Raw genomic sequence first — 23477 nt, 5'->3', positions numbered from 1 at the left:
AAAGAAAGAAACAAATACACAGTATTGCAAAAATAAGTTTTGGTGCAGGTTGGTGAGACAGTGGCTAGGTTCGAGTCTACGTTATTCATCTCATTGTAATTATAACAAAGTTTGCTGTATTTTATTCCGTTTTCCACAAAAGAGTTATAAATCCGAGTGTACAATATGTGAGGTGTCAATCACAAAAAGAATTACAAAATGCATTAACGCTAAGAGAACTATCTGCCGATTGGCCAAAAAGAATTTATAATTATCAATTGGACCAATCAGCAACATTGTTAGAATAATTTCACCACACACAAACATTAGGGTGAATTATTTGCAAAACTCCATTCTCATTGGTGATTAAAGTGAAGATATCATGTAATTGACCAATCAAAGGAAATGTTAGATCGGCAGGTAGTGCTCAGGGGGTTAAACCTACAATCTCAGAAATATTTGCTCCAATACTTTAAAATCCTAATTGGAAATGGTCCACCTTCTACCTCCGTACAATATTTTCATGGCCAATAAGGTCATCTACACCATATCTTATCCCAGCATTGTTTGTTGGGGAAAGAGTATCCGTAAATGAAATTTTTGATTGAAAAAACATTATTATAATTTTTAGTTTCCAATGACTCGTGCGCACTAAACTAAGAAAAACATGGAAATCAGAGTAGCTATTTTTTTCAGGGGTTGTAGGCGTAATAATTATATTGTTTTTCACAACTGATGTGTTTTACGCATTCAAGCACTTCAATGGCTTAATACTCTGAACAGCTCATAATAGGCGGGACTCATAACATCATGGATTGATATAGAATGGCGTACACCCAGCTGGGCGCAGCAACTACGTGAACTGCGTTTTGTGTATTGCATGACTGACGCGGGCGTAAGTTGGGACTTTATTAACTCTCGCAGTAAACAAAACCCAAATAACTCTCGCCTATTACAAGATGATCATAGTATAGCAAATCTGAAATCTAAAATATGAGATAGAAAATGGGACGGTTAAGCGGGATGGTTAAATATTTCTTTATTGGAATGTTTTATTTTAATAATGTCCGATGGTGACAGCTAATCTGATTTTCTACATCGTCCATTGTAATAAATAAGGCCAAGATAATTTCCTAACGCGTTCTTAACCACAACCAGAAACTGTCGGCACAATCTATATTAATATCATATAAGTAAATTCCAGGGAGCATGCACCTTCCATCTTCCCATCCCCCGATCATATCGTAAACTAATTTAACGTCATTTTACTTGATTACATTAGTTAGAATATTGCAACAAGCATTTCGCGCGCATTTTGTTCTCGGAAGTGTATTATGGGAGCGTGAGCCTCATGGAATGTACGCCAATTAGACTGACAGCTGGCAGGAACGGATTGTACCCGGCTCCTATTAAACCAAACCATTTTTATGTTCCTTAGATGATCCCAAACACATACCTAAGCGCCGAAGGCAGGGGCGTATCCAAAAGTTTCTCAAGGGAGTGTTTTAGACTTGAAAAGGATTCTACAAGTTTGGACCTCGGTGCGTTAATAACGCTCATCGCTATTGTGTGATACAGGGGGGTGGTCTTTGTCTTAGGAGAATGCGTAAGTGTAAAGTTGGAAATTTGTTGAAAATGAAGGCCCAATTGAAGTCATTTGGTGCACCAGTTTCACAAAATAGCATTATGGAAAGGTTTCTATACAAAAACGATTCTCTTATAAACCATATATGCACAGCTTCCACCTCGATACACCTGAGCACACATTGTCGTCAAAAAAGCTTCCAAGCAAGCAGTAAATTCTCTCCACACAGTCTTTGATTACACTACACGATTGAGTGCATAGCATCGGAAGAGCTGTGGAGCTTCTAGCTGGAAAATGGGCCTCTGTGATTGGTTTTTGTTGAAAACTCAAGTGTTCCCTTTATCCAATCAGAATTTTTGTTTATATCAAACGGAAGCTAACACTTCCCCCTAAAAACACTTTTCGTCATTAGGTCAATTCAATGTTATAGCAAGACGAATGTGGTAAATATGTTCACAACTACCTATCCAAGCACATTTTTGACCAAAATGTTGGTTTTAAAAGTAAAAACCTCAAAATCTTCAAATTTTATGTCATTAAATCAAAAAGCACACTTATATTGTCCATATACTAGCGTCATTAGAATGAGCAATGGCCAATTCTCTTTAAATTGCAAATCGTGTGCAAAAAGTTACTATATTTGTCATACGGTTGTAAATTCAGTAAACTATGACTAAAAACTGAATATTATTACAGGTCTGTAAGCTATTACCTTGTTTCAAATTAAAAGTTTTTAGGATTGATTTTTGATATGGTCGCGTGGTGTGCTATTGTGCTACTTACCTTAATACCGATACCTTGGTCTGTCCTCCATGTAACCAAGCAAAAAAATTGTACAAAGCAGTTTTCTTTTTGATTTCAGTTTCGTACTACCTGATTGGTAGTAGCATGGGTCTACTATTGATTTTATTCAAGGTTTTTTTTGTATAAAATTATGCAGAGTATAGCTTAAGTATAGCTACGGCTCTCTGCGCTCACGTTGGTAGCTAAGGGTGCCCATGGGATTAAAAAACTTTCATGAAAACCTTTGCTAAAAAATAAAATACAGATTTTGTACATTTAAAAGTGTATCACGCGAATAATTTAAGACTAGGGGTCTGTTACCGTCAAGCAAAATTTTAAATATGTGGACAAACTCAAAAAAATAGAAATCCTTGATTCTTTTAGCATGGAAAGGGTTTAGGGGGGACATTTTAAAAGTGACATTTAAAAAGTTGCATTTGGCCTGTTGGCATGGTAACGGACAAAACAAATATTAGTCGAAAATGACCAAAATTTACAATTTTCATTTTTGAAAAAGGGCAAAGTTTGGTCGAATGCCACAAATATATAAGATGTGATATAATTTTTTAATTTTTTTCTTCAGATAGGGGCATGCTTTGGTAGTCCTTGCAAATGAAGAAAGAGCTTGTCACTCTTTTAAAAGATCCTTTAATTTTAAGTAGAAAAAACACATTTTTGGGCAAAAATTGGAAATGTCATTTTACCCCAACATTGAAGGGGTGTAACTGTAAAGAAGAAGTTGATATTTTGTAATTGTATGGTGGCATAGCTAGAGTGAACCCTTGCTGACAGATATGGTCGCATGTCATAAGTTGGGTATGCAAAAAGGGTGGAGGGATTACACTTTTCTGAAAATTGCGATACAAAATTGATTGGCTTTCCGTAACCCCATATCCTACAGCAGTGGTTGATACCTCATTTTAAGCCTAAATTTATACTCTTTCAGTCTACTGAAGCATATAATTATACATCATTCAGTGAAAAAATCACATCAGTTGAAATGAAAAATGCCAGGGGTGGAGGAGCAGGCGGATGTGGAGCAGGCGGATGCGGGAGTGTGTGCATAGGGCCCATGTGAAAATTCACCTGTCAGCATGTCAAAACTACTGGTTACTTTTTCAAATCTAGTGAGAGAATGATGTATTGACAGCTTTGAATGTTGAATTTATACAACTAAAACAATTACCGACTACTTAAGGTGGCACTACACCCCATGATATATTTTAAGACTAATTTTGCATTTTACTCAAAAAATAACTACACACTGGTAAAAAAAAAGTTATGTATATTATAGGGGCCAGGAATCCAATTACCTCACTGAAATTTCAGTGATTCAAGACAAGTGATTCATCTAAATATGTTAAGAAATGAGGTACATTCTATCGGTACCTCTTTTCTTATCATAAATAACGTACTGCTTGTATTGAGTCACTGAAATTCCAGTGCAGTAACTGGATTCCTTGCCCCTATAATATACATAACTTTTGTTACCAGTGTGTTGTTATTTTTTAAGAAAAATGCACAAATAGACACAAATTTATCAAGGGGTGTAGTACCACCATAAAGGGTATTATGTTCCATTTTTTTAATTTTTATTTTAATTTTTAATGAAATCCTAGTTGAATTTCAGTATTTTAGCAACATGATAATGTACGTTTCTCTTCTTGATATTCATTTCCTCAATAATAGAATAACCGTCTCGCTATTTACTCGTAAAAAGGTCATTGACCTTCACAATGTAATTAACATACGTACAATTATTTCAAATAGTTCATTTGAAGCATTGATGTATTGAGAATATATCCTCCAAATCTGATGACATTCTTGTATAAAATGAAAATTTTAGAGTAATTTTTATAATTGAGGTCCGATTTGAGAAAAATGCATTTGAAAATTGAGATTTACATAGACACCTGTGTATTAATTAATTAGTAATTAAGCATTATCTCAAAAATTAAGTATGTGTTAAGGTTAAAATTGTGTTAATTATTAGAGGTTGTCAATATATACAACATATCAAATAATAATTTTTTTGTCATTTTTGACCATGTAATGGAAACTGTACCCAACTTATGACATGCGACCATATATGGTCAATTCCAGCCAAAGCGGGCCAAAATTCTCTCTGGGGGCCATTTTGAAAATGTTTTCCTTTTCAATTCTAGACTTATCAAATGAGACGATAATATCTAGTGAATCATCAGGTGTAAGTGCCATCGGATTGAAAAATAACTTTTCTTGCTAGACCAAATAAAGTGTTAAATGCGCATATGCATGTTACCCACGAATTCAAGCATTTTTCACCTGTTGTACGCCATAAAATTTCACTTTCTTTAATATCTTTCAATATTTTATGTGTGACTCATATACACTAGAAATCGGTGAAGACTTTGAACGTAAAATAGATTTTTATTACATATATCTACAAAGAAATATTTTGGTTATTACAAATTTTAAGAAAGAACCAGGTGTACAGTTAAGATTGTGTCAATTCTTCGAACTCTTTCCAAAATGGCTGTCATTTAACATTACTGTATTATTTCGAAAGATTAGAATAAATACTTCATATAAATATAAAGTTAGATTTTGTATCTCGTCGCAGGATGAGGATCTCGGATGGATTCGTGGGTAACAGCGTCTGGAAAATAGCAATTCCTATTATTTTTTATAATAAAAATAAAAAATACTTTTCCGTATGTCAATAATTCAGGCTGCAATGGCACTAAAATGAATTTTAATCAAACTACAAACTACATGGAATATTTAGAATGGATCATTATGGCATTTTGGGTATAAAAATTTTGAGAATAATGAAGTTGCCAAATTCAACTAGACAGAGCAAACAGTTTTATATTATTATTTTAGTAAAATCATTCCATATTTTCATGTAGCAATATTCTATTAACTCGTGTTTGACAGTTCCTATGAACTAAAACACTATCAATACATTGTTAACTATAATTTAAGTAAGGATTCGTGGGTAACCAAAATGTTCGTGGGTAACACATATTTGAAGATATGTATTGGTAAGAGCAAAATAGAAAATATTACAGAAGGTTGGAAACCATCACGCGGTTATTCCTCCATTGTGTTTCAATGATTCCCGTTTCTCTAACCAATTGCATTTACCCAAAAAATGGTAATTTAGAATAATCAATCAAAACTTCATGATACAGCTTCAGTATACCTTCAAGAGGACGCTATTAAACAGGACTGTTTTAGAACCTATTTCGCATGTTTTCAAAATGTTAAGATGCATAAGAAACATAATTTACGAGTAAATCCTTGGATTCGTGGGTAACGCCGAATTCGTGGGTAAAGCTATAAGTACTATAGTACCGTTTGGGGTTTGCGTTTCTTAGGTGCATAAACTGTAAGTACTGTAAAAATTATAACATACCCATGGCTTGAATATGTGCTGATTTAAACTTAAAATAAACAATCTCCTCGTTTTTCAAGGTTAGCATCTATTCGGGATTCGTGGGTAACAAAAGTTTAAACCGTCGTAGATTCTTTTTTAAAGCGGTGAACGTATTTTTACGATTTACAATTTTAAGCGCTTGTCAAACTAAATTCAGTGTCCAAAGTCATTAAATGTTAATTTAAGTTATTGCAATTATATTTGCTGGACTCGTGGGTAACAGTTGATACGTGGGTAACGTCAAATTTGATTTTATGGAATTTTATGGGTAAAACGTATTTGCATAAAATAATCACTTGGACCTCAGAATTATAGAACGAAACTTCGTTTCATGATATAGTCATTTATGGCATATTCACTTAACATTTTCAGAACGATCATTTTATTTTTGATACGCGGGTAACAAAATTATTAGCCAAATTGACTTAATGGCCTCTAGAGTCCACAAACTTTGGTGGAATTCAATCGTTTTACGTATGATGAAAGATCATGCAGACGTCTTTCTACCGGTAATAATTTCATTTTGATTGAAGGATCTTCAATGACATATATGGTGCTTTATCTTTGAATTCGTGGGTAACGCCAATTCATTTAAGCCATCATAACTTGTTCCCTGGTATGACTTGCCAGTAAAGGCCTATATGCGCAAAGAGAGCACATTGGACGTGACATGATATGCTCCATCAATAACGTGATTTCCTTTATTAATGACATTTTAAAGTGGAAAGTTAACATAGAGAGAATTTTGTCCCGCTTTCGCTGGAATTGACCATATAGTTTCAAAAAATTGGGGTCTCAACTTCCAAAGAAGTTCTGGCTTTTTAAAAGTTTTTGAAAAAATGTGTATTTTTAAGGGGATTTTTATGGCAAAAAAGACAAGTTTCGCTTAAAAGGATTGTGTTTAAATAACCGTAATGAAATAATTATTGAATATATTTCTATTGATGAAAAGATTAAGTAACTTCTTAAATTTGAGTCTCAGTTTTAAATGGTAGATGTCAGTACCTGCCTATGTAACCGCATAACCAGCAAAATGGAGAAAATTGAGGCATGTAGCATGATTAAGTTTCATTTTAAGGGTTACAGTGCCCAAAAAATCTGTGATGAAATAAAAATTCATTTTCCAAAAAGCAACAGTGACAATATCACAATCACCACCGAAGATAACTTTCATTTCATCATCGATTTTCTAGGCACTGCAACCCTTCAAATGCAGGATCTTAATAACGCTGCTTGCCTCAATTTTCTCAATCTTGCAATTTATGCGCAGTAACTGGGGCAGCAGGTTACTAGCATCTAGCGTCGCCTGTAAAAAAAAATAAACATACTTATGAGACCATTTTTGCACCATAGTGTTGATACCCCCTCGTATAAAGGGTATAAAAACGCCAATAACGTTCTAAAAACACTTTTGAAAAATAGATGCACGATATTTTAATATGTTATTATAGAGTTGACAAAGCATTTTGTGTACCTTTATAATGCAAGTAATAGTAATACAGCAATACTAAACAATTCTGGTTTATTTTTTCAAGATGGATCGCCATATTCAAATGGCCGCTGCCTTAGCTGAAAACAACAAACACATGTAAATACAGGACACTTCTTTCACCTATTATTGGTACAAAATCAACCAGGAATATTATAGTGCTTTAGCTGCAGAACAATTTTGGATATGAGGTAATCCATTATTTTTTTCAAGATGGTATAGCCACTTTCATAGTGGCTGCCGCCTTAGCTGGAAAACACCAACAACACTTAAAGCCATATTATAACATTTGCTGAGGAGGACGCCCTCACTGATTTTTTTTAATTCACTGTTTTACACGATTATATTGTACTTTATTAAACCAATATACCCTGCAAAATTCAAGACTCTAGGTGCTGTAGTTTTGTCAAAATCCGAGATTTTGAATAAAGCGCCGGAACCGGCGTCTTATTATTACGATGGAATTATTAGTCGAACGCATACACGATGTTCATAACACACAGTACACACGGCGTGCAGGACGGTGATCTACACAACAAAGGGTCGTACCATAACATGACCGAAGGAGTGGTACGTATTGGCGACATACGCGCTGGTAGTAAATTCCAATTTACTTTGCTTTGCCGAAGTTGTTCAGCTCAAAAATAAAAGGGGATATATCTGACAGTAAAAACTAACATTTTATGTCAAAGAATTGCTAATCTATTTTGTATGATAATGTTATAATATTGCTTTAAATAGTTTTGTGTGTCTTAAAAAAACTGCATATTTATGTTCTAAAGACACAAAACAAGAAACAGTTCTCTCAATAATTTTGGAATAATCAAAAATATGGGTCAAAAAGGATCGAAATTTGACTTTTTCCACAATTTTGACCAAAATTGGGGATATTTTACGGCCCTTTTTCAAGAAATTGAGAAAATTGTTTCTAATTTTATTTTGTGTCTTTTAAGACACAAAATAAAATATTTTTGGTATATGAGTAATTTCATTTAGAAACTTAAAAGTTTCTAAATGAAATTACTCATATACCAAAAATATTTTGTGTGGGATTTTCCCGTTTCATGCTGATAAAGGTCAGAAAGTTCATTACACCCATACCCATAAAAAACAAACAATGGCGTAATGTCAATCTTTTCATTGTAACACAAACTTGTTGAAGGTCATATCCGTATCTTCACGTGTAACAACAAAAGGAACACTTATAGTTGGCAGAATGAATTATTGAAAATTACTTTGCCTATAACAATCAATTTCGGAGGAATTGGGGATACATTTCTCGCTTTTATACGTTCACAAAGTTTATGACCGAAGACGACAATGGCTAATTGTCATCCCATTCAATCTGGACAAAAGTGCTTCTGATACTTTCCCTTTTAACTGAAACTACGTAAGTGTCTGTAAGTGACCAAATAACCAACACTGTATTTTATATAAATCCTTTTGATTTCACCCAAAATGACAAAATAGTTACATATCAGGTATATGTAACTTTGGCCCGCTTGATAATATGCAGTTTTGCAACGATTGCCATATCGTTGACGGTAAATACCAAATTAAGAACCAATACAATAGCTCAGAAATATTATGATGTGATGCTGTAATAATCAAATAATTAAATACCAAAACCCATCGTGAAAACAAAGCAGCCAAAACTCAATAGTTTGATAATAAAAGCATAGAAGTGGGACATGAAACAAACTCAGAAATATCGAGAATCTTTACATATTACAAGACCTGCATTGTCCAAGAACAACCAAAACAACAAGGAAACATATGGACCACAATCATGTAAGTCAATGCTAAATCACACTTCACAAATCACACTTCACTGGCAAGGATATGACCTAGTTTGAAAATAATAGCATAAGAATAGATGTGGGACACGAAACAAAGTCAGAAATACCGAGAATTTTTACATATTTGGTCCAAGACTTGCATTGTCCAAGAACAACCAAAACAACAAGGAAACGTATGGACCACATGTAAGTCAAGGCTAAATCACACTTCATAAATCACACTTCACTTGCAAGGATATGACCTAGTTTGAAAATAAAAGCATAAGAATAGATGTGGGACGCGAAACAAAGTCAGAAATACCGAGAATCTTTGCATATTTGGTCCAAGACCTGCATGGTCCAAGAACAACCAAAACAACAAGGAAACGTATGGACCACATGTAAGGCAAGGCTAAATCACACTTCACAAATCACACTTCACTTGCAAGGATATGACCTAGTTTGAAAATAAAAGCATAAGAATAGATGTGGGACACGAAACAAAGTCAGAAATACGAAGAATCTTTGCATATTTGGTCAAAGACCAGCATTGTTCAAGAACAACCAAAACAACAAGGAAACGTATGGACCACATGTAAGTCAAGGCTAAATCACACTTCATAAATCAAACTTCACTTGCAAGGATATGACCTAGTTTGAAAATAAAAGCATAAGAATAGATGTGGGACACGAAACAAAGTCAGAAATACCGAGAATTTTTACATACTTGGTCCAAGACTTGCATTGTCCAAGAACAACCAAAACAACAAGGAAACGTATGGACCACATGTAAGTCAAGGCTAAATCACACTTCATAAATCACACTTCACTTGCAAGGATATGACCTAGTTTGAAAATAAAAGCATAAGAATAGATGTGGGACACGAAACAAAGTCAGAAATACGGAGAATCTTTGCATATTTGGTCAAAGACCAGCATTGTTCAAGAACAACCAAAACAACAAGGAAACATATGGACCACAATCATGTAAGTCAAGCATACATCACACTTTACAAATCACACTTCACTGGCAAGGATATGACCTGTAATTTGTGAAGGACAGCGTTTACAAAGTCTGCCCGAAAACTTTCCATTGCCGGCGTGCAATGGAAAGTTGCCTCTTTCCATTGCTAAAATAGCCACTGGAAAAGTTGCCAAAAGTTGTGCAATGGAAAGTTGCCAATTTCTAAAAATAGCCACTGGTTATGGATATAAAAAGGTCACAGTGATTTCACCAACCATAATTATTATTATTATTCTGTACCTCCAGACAAATATATATTACATAAACATAAAACATTCCAGTGGCAAATTATTAGTTAGTCCTTTTTCTTTTGGTGGTGAATTGTTTTTTTTTTTATTCTGACACATAACCCTTTGTCTTATTTAATAATATTATAACAAATTATGCAAAAATGATTTGATCTCAGAAGAAGAACATGAAAGGAACCACAGTGATGATGCTCCTCAGTGATGTGAGGTAGAAAAACTTTGTGAACTTAAAAAAGCGAGAAATTTATCATGTGTTACACCCACCTTTAACATAATATCACCCTATATATTTTCAACCAACTAACCAACTGGATTCCTAAGAACATAAGCTTTCAGAAAATGTAGTTTTGTTTGTGTGAGACAATATAGTTTCAAACTTGAAACTGACCTTTAGAGAAAAAAGCTGAAAAACAGTGTGAAATTGGGGAAAATAGCTCAAATTGGTCTGAAAATAAAATAAAACTGGTAAATTTGAGCAACAACAAAAAAGAAAGCTGAAATTCGCTAAAAAGCTGAAACGATTCAGGTCTGAATTTCAAGTGAAAAGGATATCAAATGGTCCAATTTGGTACTTGTAAGCATACGCGTATGTGCCCAACCATATACCACAAATGAATACATATTTTCGAAGAATCAATCAATCAATCAATCAATCAATCAATCAATTAAAATCTTTATTTTCATTCAAAAATACAACAATACAACAACAACAATGAGATGCTCTGAAGGCCCTGTCAGAAGGCCAAAAGGTCTGAAACAAATACCCCCCTTAACAGAAGATTTCAGAGCTTTAGAATATGTCAAGTGTGCCAACTAATATTAACAAAGCGTGAAGTAGGCCTATAGGAAATACAAATATCCCACCTACTGATTACCTCTTAGAATTAATAGAATCAAAAACACGTACTGTTCAAGAATGACAAATTGACAATATCTAATGTTGGGGTGAAATTTCTATTTTTTTCTAGTTCATCACAAAGAAAACTTTATTGCAGTGTTAGGTAATCTACTGAAAGTCATATATGATTGCTTCCTTCTATTTGTATGGAAAAATACAGACAGAATACTAGTATATATTGTTGCATTGTAAAGTCTGCACAAAAAGTAACGCAGCTGTTATAAATACGCCTATAGCTTCAGAACTAGTAATTGTTTCCACAATATTTTAACATAAAAAGAAGGATGATTCATTTGTGCGCATTTTGATACCCCATTTGTAAAATGTCGTTCAATATTAACAACACAGTAGACTACTGCTTTTAAAGAAAAACACCCGAATTTAAAAGTTGCAGTTTACAGCGACCAATGGTTCTTACGCAAGCATTGTGGAACGTAAAATCCTCCATTATCTTCAACTTTTAAATTCGGGCATTTTTCTTTAAAAGCACTGCTGTGTTGTTAATATTGAACGAAATTGGACAAATGGGGAATCAAAATGTGCGAAAATAAATCATCCGTATTTTTACTTGAAATATTATGAACACAATTATTAGTTATGACCCTATATGTGTATTTATAACAGCTGCGTTACTTTTTGTGCAGTCTGTATTTCAAACACGTATGAAAGTGTGCCATTTATTAATGGAATTAAATCAATCCAGTTGAAAGCACTTAAGAGACAGATAGCTATATTTTTGTCTCAGTTATTTTCACCATTGCATTAGCTATTGTTACTTCTAGTCAAAATGGGCTATCCATCATCATCATCATCATCATCAATAACTGTCTTCAAGACTGTATGGAAGACATGACCTTAATCTTAATTTCAAATAGGGTTGCCATATCCACATCCCCTGTGTGGGAGATAAAGATCATATCTTCTATAGGGGGTATGGATTTCAATTGGAATTGCCCAATCTTAAAGACAGTTGTTGATAATGATGATGGATATACAACAAAGATGCAACCAAGCTCTAAACGCATTTATCATGTGTAAGTTGAAGTTATATTTGGTAGTTTTTAAGGTTTTGCATTGTTTTCTCTGTAAAGCGCCTTGAGGCTTTTCTGCATACGGCGCTATATTAAATCTTTGTTTATTATTATTATTATTATTTGCACCAGACTAACAGTAGCCAAATTGGTATTTAATTAGGTAGCCAACTGGTCGTACATGTATAAAGTACCCTATAAACTGGACATCTTTTCAGACAAAAGGCAAAAAAAAATAATCTTCTTACACTTGCAAATTTTCTTTTAATAATATGACTTTCGTAAAATATGAAAAGAAATAATTTTTCTTACGTATAAAAAATGTCATCTTTTTAAGGGATGTGAAGAGAGCGAACCGTGGTTTGGATTCCAGAGGGAGGGTGTCTGTAAGAGGCACAGTCATCAGAAAATGACTAACTGAGATCGCGCGCAAAATAAACTTACTGCAGTTATTTTCCTAGTCTTAAAAAATAGACATAGATGGGGAATCGAACCCGGTACCTGTTGGTCTGAAGCACGGGATAGTACCACTAAGAGCCTGTTTATAGTGAGCCAGATTATCCGGTATTTAGGGTATAAGTACATCTTATACGGTATTGGTCGTCACTATAAACAGACCAATAGCGCTATTTGCCGCACATATTATACGGAACTGATATCCTTCGATATCGATGGATATTGCAGTATATTTATTCCGTATACGGCCACTATAAACAGACAGGGATTAACGATACCGTTATTCAAGGAAGTGGAGCAGGGTAATATAACTCTCCGAGCTCAAATTTGTCACTACAATAACACATCACCTAAAAATATAGTACGGTACTGTAGCAATAATGTTTTAAAAAATGGCCGGTATCATTTCGACGGCAAACTATTTGAAACTGGCTCCATATTTGTGTCTCCCACATTGCATTGCGGTGACCTCGAACACGCTGAGTTCAATCACCTCGGATTCAGAATAGCGCTATTGATTGCCACTATAAACAGCCGAGATAACGGATAAGTCACATTCTATCCTAATCCCATATGCGTATAAGGATACCGTATAAATACCGTACACCACTATAAACACGCTCTAAGCCAACTACATATCTGCACTAAAACCTTTGATATTAATCCTTGATAATGCTTAACGGAATAAATCAATACCAATGTATTCAAATAGAAGTCCTACAACTAAAGTAGCAATCGATCAATTATCACTCAATCATCACGTCATTCAAATAATCAATCGAACAATAAAATAAAATAAATAAATAAATAAATAAATAAATAAATAAATAAATAAATAAATAAATAAATAAATAAATAAATAATAAATAAATAAATAAATAAATAAATAAATAAATAAATAAATAAATAATAAATAAATAAATAAATAAATAAATAAATAAATAAATAAATAAATAAATAAATAAATAAATAAATAAATAAATAAATAAATAAATGTGTCAGTGATTCAATCACTGTACAATCAACGTACAAAGAAGTATATTATATTAGGCGTAGACGTAATCATTAATGCGGGAAGTATAAAACGTGTTCACCACAAGTGCACTTATTTGAGATATTAATACAGTACCGAAGACTACGGCTTTTCCGAAAGCAGCCTTGAACCCCGAATTCAGAGATAAAGTTTTGGTTGTAACATGGAATTCAAACTAATTATATAATGAAAAGATCCACCGAGAGGAATACGATACTTATTCAGATTCTGTTATTTGCAAAATCCGACGATCAGACAGAAATTATAAAAGGAGCAGGGCCAGATATCAGCGTTAATTCCACGGTAAGCTTAAAACGAATTGAAAATGCCAAAATGCAGTCACAAAATTTATAATAGTACTAAATCACCCAAACGAATTATAACGTAGGTTTGCAGAAAAGAGATGTATTAACAATAACAAACTATGTGCCAAAAGATTTGTCTTTGGCATGTCGCTTTCTTGAAATATCACCAAAATATCCAATTTCGGAAAAAAAATTTAAAAACAAACATGAACTTTCCAAAATAAATGCACATTTGCACTAAGTGGCCCGGTCATTACCTGGCGATGTGATTTGGGATTCCTCGTCGCTTGCTCTCTCCAGTTACCAGTACTTTAATTTGCCCTTACCCCAGCCCTTAAAGAGCTCTCGACTCAATTCTAAAAGCATTAGCCTCACTCTCTCAAAGTTTACTTTGCGTGTATGTGTCTCTGCTCTGATTCTCTCGTTTTGGGGCTCAGATGGAGGGAGTGCAATTAAATGCAAAAATGTCTTTTACCTCTGCACAGACTTCTGCCTACTATGTTCTTACATGGTAGCTATATAATATATTGTTTGCATTCCTAATCAAATAATAATTATATTGCGGTCCTTTTTAAAACCAAGGTAGAATGTGTGAGTTCTATTGACTACTGTATCAATGGGACACACATTGTATTTGTAGGTCACGAGGAGCTCAGTAGCGCATGATTAAATGGGTACTTTTAAACTGTTTCCGTTAATAAACGGCAAGACCGGATGCATCATCTGTCGTGACAAACCTCTCTCTTAAGTATTCTCAGTAGATGATAAAGATATAACGCATATATCAGATATATCACCAGTGGAAATTTAAAATGAGAATTCATTCAAGTGAATAGAATTTTATAACGAGACATTTATAACGAGAGTTTTTCCCAAAGCGACGATTATTGGACAAAACTATGAGAATTGAAAATTTTCTCATTTCTATGCAACTTGAAATCTCGTGGCACTGATCGGGACTTGTCATATTTTCTCGTTTAAAACAATGTGACAGGTTGTTTACACGTTAATTAGTATTTCTCATTCATTTGGATGAGAAAACATGTCCACAGGGTTGAAAGTTTCATTGAAATAAGAAAATTTTCAATTCTCATAGTTTTGTCCAATTCTTACCGCTTTTGGAATTATATATTTCCATTTGTACATATGTCAATGAAACACAACATATCATTCGCAATTTTGAAATATCGTTCGAAGCTTTTTAATCTGTTCAAAATAACTTTATCGGGACATATTTTGATTACGACTATCCAGACTGATAATCTTCGCTGTAACAAATACCAACACAACCTATTGAAATAAATAGCCAAATTCAAATATTTATATATTTGCTATACATGTATGTGATGCGATCAAGCAAAATCAGTCGGAACTCGGAAATATTGATTTTTAGACATAGCCACACAAAGGAAATATTTCCTTTTGTTTCCTATTGTTTTGGAAATTCTTTAATTGCTCATATCTTTGGAATTGGTTGTTCAATTTTAATGGGGTGTTCTGCAAAATCCAACTTTGTAAATGCTTTTTACTATCCTATAAGAAACTGAAAATTTTATATTTCCGAGTTCCGACTGATTTTGCTTGATCGCGTCACATAATATACACCCCAATTAGTATTCAGGAACTATGCAGAATCAAAGGTACAGATAATTAAACACCAGATACACCAGTCAATTTAAAACAATAGTGTCACATTAGACTGATGTGATTAAAATGAAAACGTATTGAAAGCACCACAAGGTTATTTATAATAAAAAAAAGTACTAAATATAATTGCGTATTGTGTCGTGTGCTTGATCGTCTTTATAGCCTTCTCAAGTCAGTTTTACTTTATCGGGTCCACTGTTTTTTTATGGTTTCAGCCATAATGAATATCGGCAAACTAATGGTGTTTGAAACAAATTCATCAAGTTTGGTAATTAACGAATCAAGAGAGTTTTTCTTTTGTCAGAGAGAGAGAGAGGGGGAATTTAAAAATAACCAAAAATAACCAAATGGTTTAGAATGATAAGTGTTTGTGGAATGAATTATTCCATTTAAAATCCATACCCCCCTGTGGAAGATTAGGGTAAAGTATACCACAGAGGGAGTATGAGTTTCAAATAGAATAGACAATTCACGGGTTACTTCCATTTGAAATACTCAATCCAGTTGTGGAAGCCATAATACAGGGGGAGTATGGGGTTCAAATTTAAAATGATCAACACTGATTACGTTTGAATTACATAGCCCAATGCGTGAAAATATCTATAAAATATTGGTTCCCTTTGTCATAGCAACAAACAGCTATTTTAAAACATGGTTGGTAAATTGGCAATGTTTATAGGCAAATTACTGTTATTTTTGCTACCATATCCGATATAAGTATATCACATTTAAACTTCTTGTACAATATGAAAAACACAACAACAGCATCTTAAAAAGTTTGTTGAAATGCTATTGTAAAATATTTGTTGGTAAACATGTTGCAGCAAAATCTTTTGTCAACACTTAATAACATTATTTAGAATGTTTAGCATTCAATTTTCAAAAAGTTTTTTGAATTTCATTAAAACGTTTTATACCCTCAATATAACCCGCCGTTATAAAAATGTTATAAACGCGTTTTGATTTTGTACAAAACGTTTAAATAACATGTAAATGTCAAGTTATACACATTTTAAAACTTTTTATATGAAAAAACACTATAACGATATTTTGAAAATGTTGTCTAAATGATCTTGCAAAATATTTGTTCATACACATGTTTGAAAAATATTTTGTCAACTTTAAGAACATTATTGTTAAATGCTTTGCATTAAATGTTCTTAATGTCATTAAAACTATTATACTTTTAGTATAACTCGACCTGTAAACTTTTTTAAATTTTGTAAAACGTTTTGTGTTTGCCATTTCAACTTGTCCCTGTCTTTTTCAGGAACCAAGAATGTATTTTTCTTTATATCAATAATCATTTATTTTGTGTCCCTTTGCTTAGTGTTCTTCTTACGCTTTATCAGCAGCAATATATTTGGTCTGGTAATGTATAAGAGCCTATACCTTGTCCGGGCGGTGGCTACGCGGCTTAATTAATACGTAGCAGGCACTTATTTACCAAAGTCACGGAAGTGGAAAGAACTCGCCAATATCAATCGAATACGTCATTAAAAGAAACGGTTTTGAACGTGTTAGCCAAACCATCTATGTCCATCTATAACCCAGACCTTCCCGTGTGCAAATTATTAATCTCAACAAGTACAGAATTGCGTAAAAATATGTGATACGCCATATTAATAGGAACCTTATGGACACCTTCAAATGCATTGAGATTTTAACATTAAAGAATAAAGGCCAAACTTTCAAATGATATCTTGGTTAATAAGTTTGAATGATACATTTGAAAATATGAAAAAAGTGGGTTTTTTTTCATTATTTTGTTTATTATTTTATTTCATTCTACCTATGCCTTAATACAGGTTTTCCCGATCCGATTAAAGTACCTTATAAAATTGTGTACGACCAATGGCTTTTCATGTTTTAAACACTCCAACGAAAGAATTTAGCCATACGTTGTTGTGTGAAATATATTTTGTTGATTCCAAATGATAATTCTAAATGAAAATGTTAAAGATTCGCGTAGGTCGACCTGCACTCAAACTTGCACAACATTTTACGACGCAGAGATTTCCTATCATATGAAATGTCATCATTGTTTGTTTGATGCCCGGGGTTTGATGTTTCCTCTAACGATCGTGCTATTTATACCTAAAATGATCAATAAATCTTTTCCAAATTTATTAATATGTGAATAAGCACTACTTTATGAGGTTTATATTTTATAATTTAAAGCTATTCTTTCCACCTACTTAGTGGGTGCAGTCAGTGAGGAGTTATACTATAATCACCAGAAGATAGTACCATAAGGGTAGACGAGGTATTGTTGGTCGAAGCAACCTAAAAAATCGATTTTTATTATCTAGATCAATATATTATTGAAAAATAACACCTTGATGTTTTGTAAAAAAATCATTCTACAAATTGTATACTTTGCAAACTTGCTTAATTTATTGTTGTTAATGAGTTATGTACGTTTTACAAAAGTGTTGTTGTTTCAGCCCTCTTTTACAACGTAACTCAAGAACCATAGGACAGTATAAAAGTATAATCTGTGATATTTTAATTCTTCTACACACTCGCTATGAAATGATCAATGCAGTTTTTGCCAAAGCTCACTATCATTCGTAAGATGCCATGAACTACCAAAACCATAACCCAAATGAAACACATTTTTAAAAGATAAATCAAAAAGTTGTTGAAACATTAATTAAAATAATCGTTATTGTTAGTTTCACACACCTGGTGCAATTTGAATGTTACAGAGTATTGTGTTCGGTCACAATAGCTCATTATGTAAGAAAAGATGCAGTTTTGAGAGCTGCACCTTATATCCATCAAGTCTGACAAAGTATGCAGATGAATCTAAAGTGTAGATTAAATTTTGTATGCTTTTTGAGAGTTTAATGCGTACAAATTTAGTTTCGGTTTACGGTTTTCAAACACAAATTATTGGTCTCTCGTCCGGCACTTGTTTTCTGTAATATTTCCTTAGTTCTTCTTGTGCTCAAATTAAGCTTCTCTGGTATACTTTCGATAATATCATTCGATGTTTCGATAATGTCGATATCCGATTGTCCGATTGTTTGGGTGGATTAAATACAGGTTCAGGTTTTATATATAGATTTTTTTCCACAATTGGTATACTTCGATGTATTTTTAATCTTGTATTTCTGTGTTTTTATTTGTAGTTTATTTGTAATTTCTCACATCTATAACATTTTTTTTCGATGTATTTTCAATCTTGTATTGTATTTCTGTGTTTTTATTTATAGTTTATTTGTAATTTCTCACATCTATAACATTTTCCTATCGACGCTTCGAGATGTTCGTGTATTGGGTATCATATCTCATCGTGTGTGTAATGAAGTTTCCGTCAACGTCAGGTAATGGAATGAGATCGAGATTTTATTTTGAATGTAAAAAAAAATGCTCAAAACATCACAGTAATATTATTGCAATATAGAACCTTTGAAGTTCAATTGTAAATCTCTCTAACTTACCTTTACGTTAAAGCCTTAATGTACGATCTTTTTAAATTTTTAGATTTTTCTTTTTTTCTTCTAAAATGATAATATGCAATCATTATGAAAGTTCCCAATACATTTGGACGCGAAAAACATTGGGAATTTGCAAAGAAACAACAATCATAAACTTCACCTCTATCAATCGAAACATCTCGCACTATTTGGATTAGGACAGCGAGTGCGGCCTCAGAGTTAGTCTCCGTACGCGGCCAGTTTGGTTACGCTCCCTCCACATGTTTTTATCGAAACTTTCTCAGAAGGCTTCTCAAAGTAAATAAGAAAACTGTTAATTGTATGTTATATGGAGAAACCGGTAAATATAAACTGCAAAGCATAATTGATAAAAAAATGATCAACTTCTGGAGTAGACTTGTAACTGGTAAAAGAGTAAATATTCTTTAACATTGTATTGTCTTATCAAAACTATACATGAAAAGAATGATAATACACATCAATTTGGATGGATTAACAAAATCAAACTCATTCTGAATCAAAATGGTTTTGGATACACTTGGTTGAATCAAGGTAATCATAATTCAACTTGGCTTAAAGGTGCTCTTGATCAGCGTATCAGTGATATTGATGAACAAAATTGGCTCAATGATGTAAATAGTAACAGAATCTGCCTCAATTACAGGATATTCAAAGAAAACAAATCATTTGAATATTACCTTGTTAACTTAGATTATAGTAATAGATTAGCATGTGTAAGTTTAGATGTAGTAATATTAGAATACCTGTAAATCTAAAAGATTTAACAATGAAGTTAACGACATTTGTAACCTTTGCTCAAAAGACTTAGTGGGTGATGAAATGCATTATCTCTTTACCTGTAGTTTCTTTAAAAGTGATAGAGAAAAGTATATCAGTAAACAATACTACAAAAACCCAAATACTCTGAAAATGCACAAACTTTTAAATTCTACAAACAATACTGAGCTCAAAAATTTATGCAAATTCATCAAAATTATCATTAAAAAATTTTCATGATTCAACTCACTTATCTTTCATCCTTTTGTGAATATTGTTGTATGGTTTAAAAATTGGTATTATTACTTGTGTGCTTAAATATTTTATTTTTATCTTCACCCTGTACATAAAATTTTATTTATATTTGTTCAGAAATTTATTTATTTTCTTTTATAGCAAACAACCTTAATTAGTATTAGTTTTTAACAAGTAAAATCTGTATTACATAATACATTGTAGCTCTAAGAAATTACATGTACATGTATGTATCTTTTATGACTGCACTATTTGGCGCCATTGCGCCCTCTGTTGTCTTTGTAATGTTTATGCATCTTTCATACTCCGGAAGGGGTCGACAAGGATTAATAAAAGTTCGTCATTTGACGGACACCATACCATACCATACATGTGGAGGGAGCGTATAACCAAGCTAGTTTTGTAGGAGACTACGGTTTGCGATCGTGGCCGACATAAAGTCATAATCTAAAAAATTATGACTTTATGTCGGACCAACAGAAAATCGTCCCGTTTTACTACAAATAGGACAAATTTGACAGTTTGCTCATAGATTTAAGTTAGAACATGTGTAAGTATTACAAATATGCCAAAAAATCGGTTTTGAAAAAAATAAATGTAAATTCTGAAAAAAGATCGTACATTATGACTTTAAGTAAATACAGTAAAAACTTAAAATTATTATTGGTCGAATGATGCCATAATGGTTTTAAATGCATCGTGTTGGTTACGCTCCGATCAGCGACAACCCTAGTTTTTCCACCAAAAATCCAGGTTTTTATGATGAAAAACCTGAAAACTCTCTAAAGTTTGTAATTTTATAAAGTTCAAATGTGAAGTATTATTCATTTGAATTGAAATGACTATGATAAAAATGACTATAACATGTCTAGCTCTACAATAACTCTTCAGCCTTAAAACTTAAAAGTCAAGTTAGCTCAATCGTTAAGGCGTTCGACTATGGTGCGAGAGGTTGCGGGTTCGAACCCTGGTGGTGCCTAGTACGCTCTCGTGGAAAATTTGAGTTAGCTTGAAATGCCCCTGGACAAGGAATTGTCTCGGTGTAACCTGTACGAAACTCGGGGAGCTGATCCTGGTTGCGATGGTTATTTGTGGCATTAAGGGTGCGCTTTTGAAGCAGCAAAGTCCTTGAATTGTTGTTAAATGGTTTAATGGTTTATGGAATAATGTTGGGCCGTAGTGGTCAGCGACAACCTGTAAAGTGTTTTGAGGCTTGTGGATCAACGTCTAGGCTTGTGCTTGTGCGTAGCTCACTATAAATCACTGGGCATTTTTTAAGCCATCACCGCGTATTCTGCGATCATCAAATAAAACCATTTTTCATCAATTGCCATTACCTACTAATGCATTTTGTTGTAAGCTATCTCTAGGCAATTAATTCAATGGCATCTGTTTAACTTATTAATTCACTTTAACTCTCGCAGTTTAATTAAAATTTGGATTCCATTATAACAGACATCATAAATTCCATCCATAATCGTTTTCATTGAAACTTGACTTAATACGAATACCGCCCTCCCTTACGCACCTTCAATTATTTCTGTTTCAGTTTCATTTAATAAGTAGGCCTATTCAAAATATATACAAAAGCAAGAGAAAGAAAGTACGTGCTTAATCTGAAGGTTGGTAAACCCTACAGAGCAAAGCTAGAAATAAATGACCACCCAAAATTATTAAAATGGTTTCATTTATATATACAGCCTGTCTCCAAAAAAATTGTGCATGTGAAAAACGCCCTCTTTGGCAATTAGAAAATACCGTTCTGACATGATACTTACATTAACGTCAATGGCGCAGTCGTAACTCTCAAATACCGTTTGTTCTGTTCAATTTGCTTGTTTTAACCTCGAGATATGTTTAATTAACAACGAAAGGGCAAAATCCCAATTGTGCCACTTTTACTAGGGAAGAGGGCTGTACAATGTAAATCAATAATAGTCTCGTGTATTAGACGCATCAACAGCAGCGCGCGTGTATTATTTTGTATTATTTCTCTCCCAACGAGTAAAGCGGGCTTCAGACTCCGAGTATTGTACGTACAATATTGTATGTACAATATGTACGTTATTTAATCTATTGCCATTCTATTTCCAGTAATGTTTAAGTTCTAACGAATGTTTGATGACGAAAAATCGATAATATGTTACATACAATATCTAGCAGAAATATATTATCGATTTTACGTCATCAAACATTCGTTAGAACTTAAACATTACTGGAAATAGAATGGCAATAGATTAAATAACGTACATATTGTACATACAATATTGTACGTACAATAAGAAGTCTGTATACTGCTTAATACGCGTTGATTAACCTATATAAAGTGTGCAATATTTGTTTGTTATTAAAATAACATGTCTTGAGTGACAAAGAAACAGTATTTGCCATGATAAAATCATTGACATGCACATGCATTTAAATTTACAGCAGAATGTAAAATATTTATTTATCTTTAATCTGTTTTAAGTGGAAAAAGAGAATCATTATACCTGTAACGTGATAAAACAGTAAACACAGAAAAAAGAATCTTGTGTTGTTGTGTAATTTTGATGCATTCTTTAGATTTCACGAAGGAACTCATAAACGTGATGCTATTAATGATTTACATGTACAGCCCTCTTCCCTAGTAAAAGTGGCACATATGTGATTTTATCTTAAGATTAAAACAAGCAAATTGAACAGACTAAACGGTATTTGAGAGCGAAATATATGCCCTTGACGTTGATGTAAGTATCATGTCACAACGGTATTTTCTATTTGCCAAAGAGGGCGTTTTTCACTTGCACAATTTTTTCGAGACAGGCTGTATATTAAAGTAAAAGTGTGTTTCGCAGATTGAGTATTACAATAAGGTATTTTTCATTGTGAATTTTTAAGAGAAAGCCACGTACTGTGGATGAGAACTTACTAAAATGTATACAATACAGTGCAACTACAATGCTTTTGTGTAAAAAGATATGGGAATGAAGAAAACCTGCTGAAAGATCCAGGGAATAAAGTCTTTTTTGGTATTTTCATACCTTTTTAGGAGGGGGGGGTATGGTATGCCTATTGGCTGTATTTATACAAAATACTTTGTCAAAATTTTCTTCGGGAATAAAATTGCATTTATTCCGTGTGGAAATATTCTCTGGTGTAGGAAAAATCAATGGAGGGTGGGGGTGGGGGTTGTTCAGTGTACACTGCAGTCTCAGTACCAACTTTTTTCCTTAGAGACTGTATTCACAAGTGTAGGCCTGATAATAAGTAACCGCCGTGGCTCAATATTGGGTGCAAATCCACAAAAAAATATAGTGCTGTGTATCTGGACCTCTTCTTT

At 33.2% G+C, this 23477-nt stretch overlaps 1 protein-coding gene across 1 annotated transcript in view; it reads right to left on the bottom strand.

Annotated features, from left to right (window-relative positions):
• LOC140169835 (uncharacterized) overlaps positions 1–23477 on the bottom strand; it is a 38394-nt gene that overhangs the window by 9672 nt on the left and 5245 nt on the right. The window lies entirely within an intron of this gene.

The sequence above is a fragment of the Amphiura filiformis genome, chromosome 14 (assembly GCF_039555335.1).
Source record: "Amphiura filiformis chromosome 14, Afil_fr2py, whole genome shotgun sequence".
Lineage (NCBI taxonomy): Eukaryota > Metazoa > Echinodermata > Ophiuroidea > Amphilepidida > Amphiuridae > Amphiura > Amphiura filiformis.
Note: the sequence above shows the minus strand (reverse complement) of the source record. Positions and strands in the feature narration are given on the sequence as shown.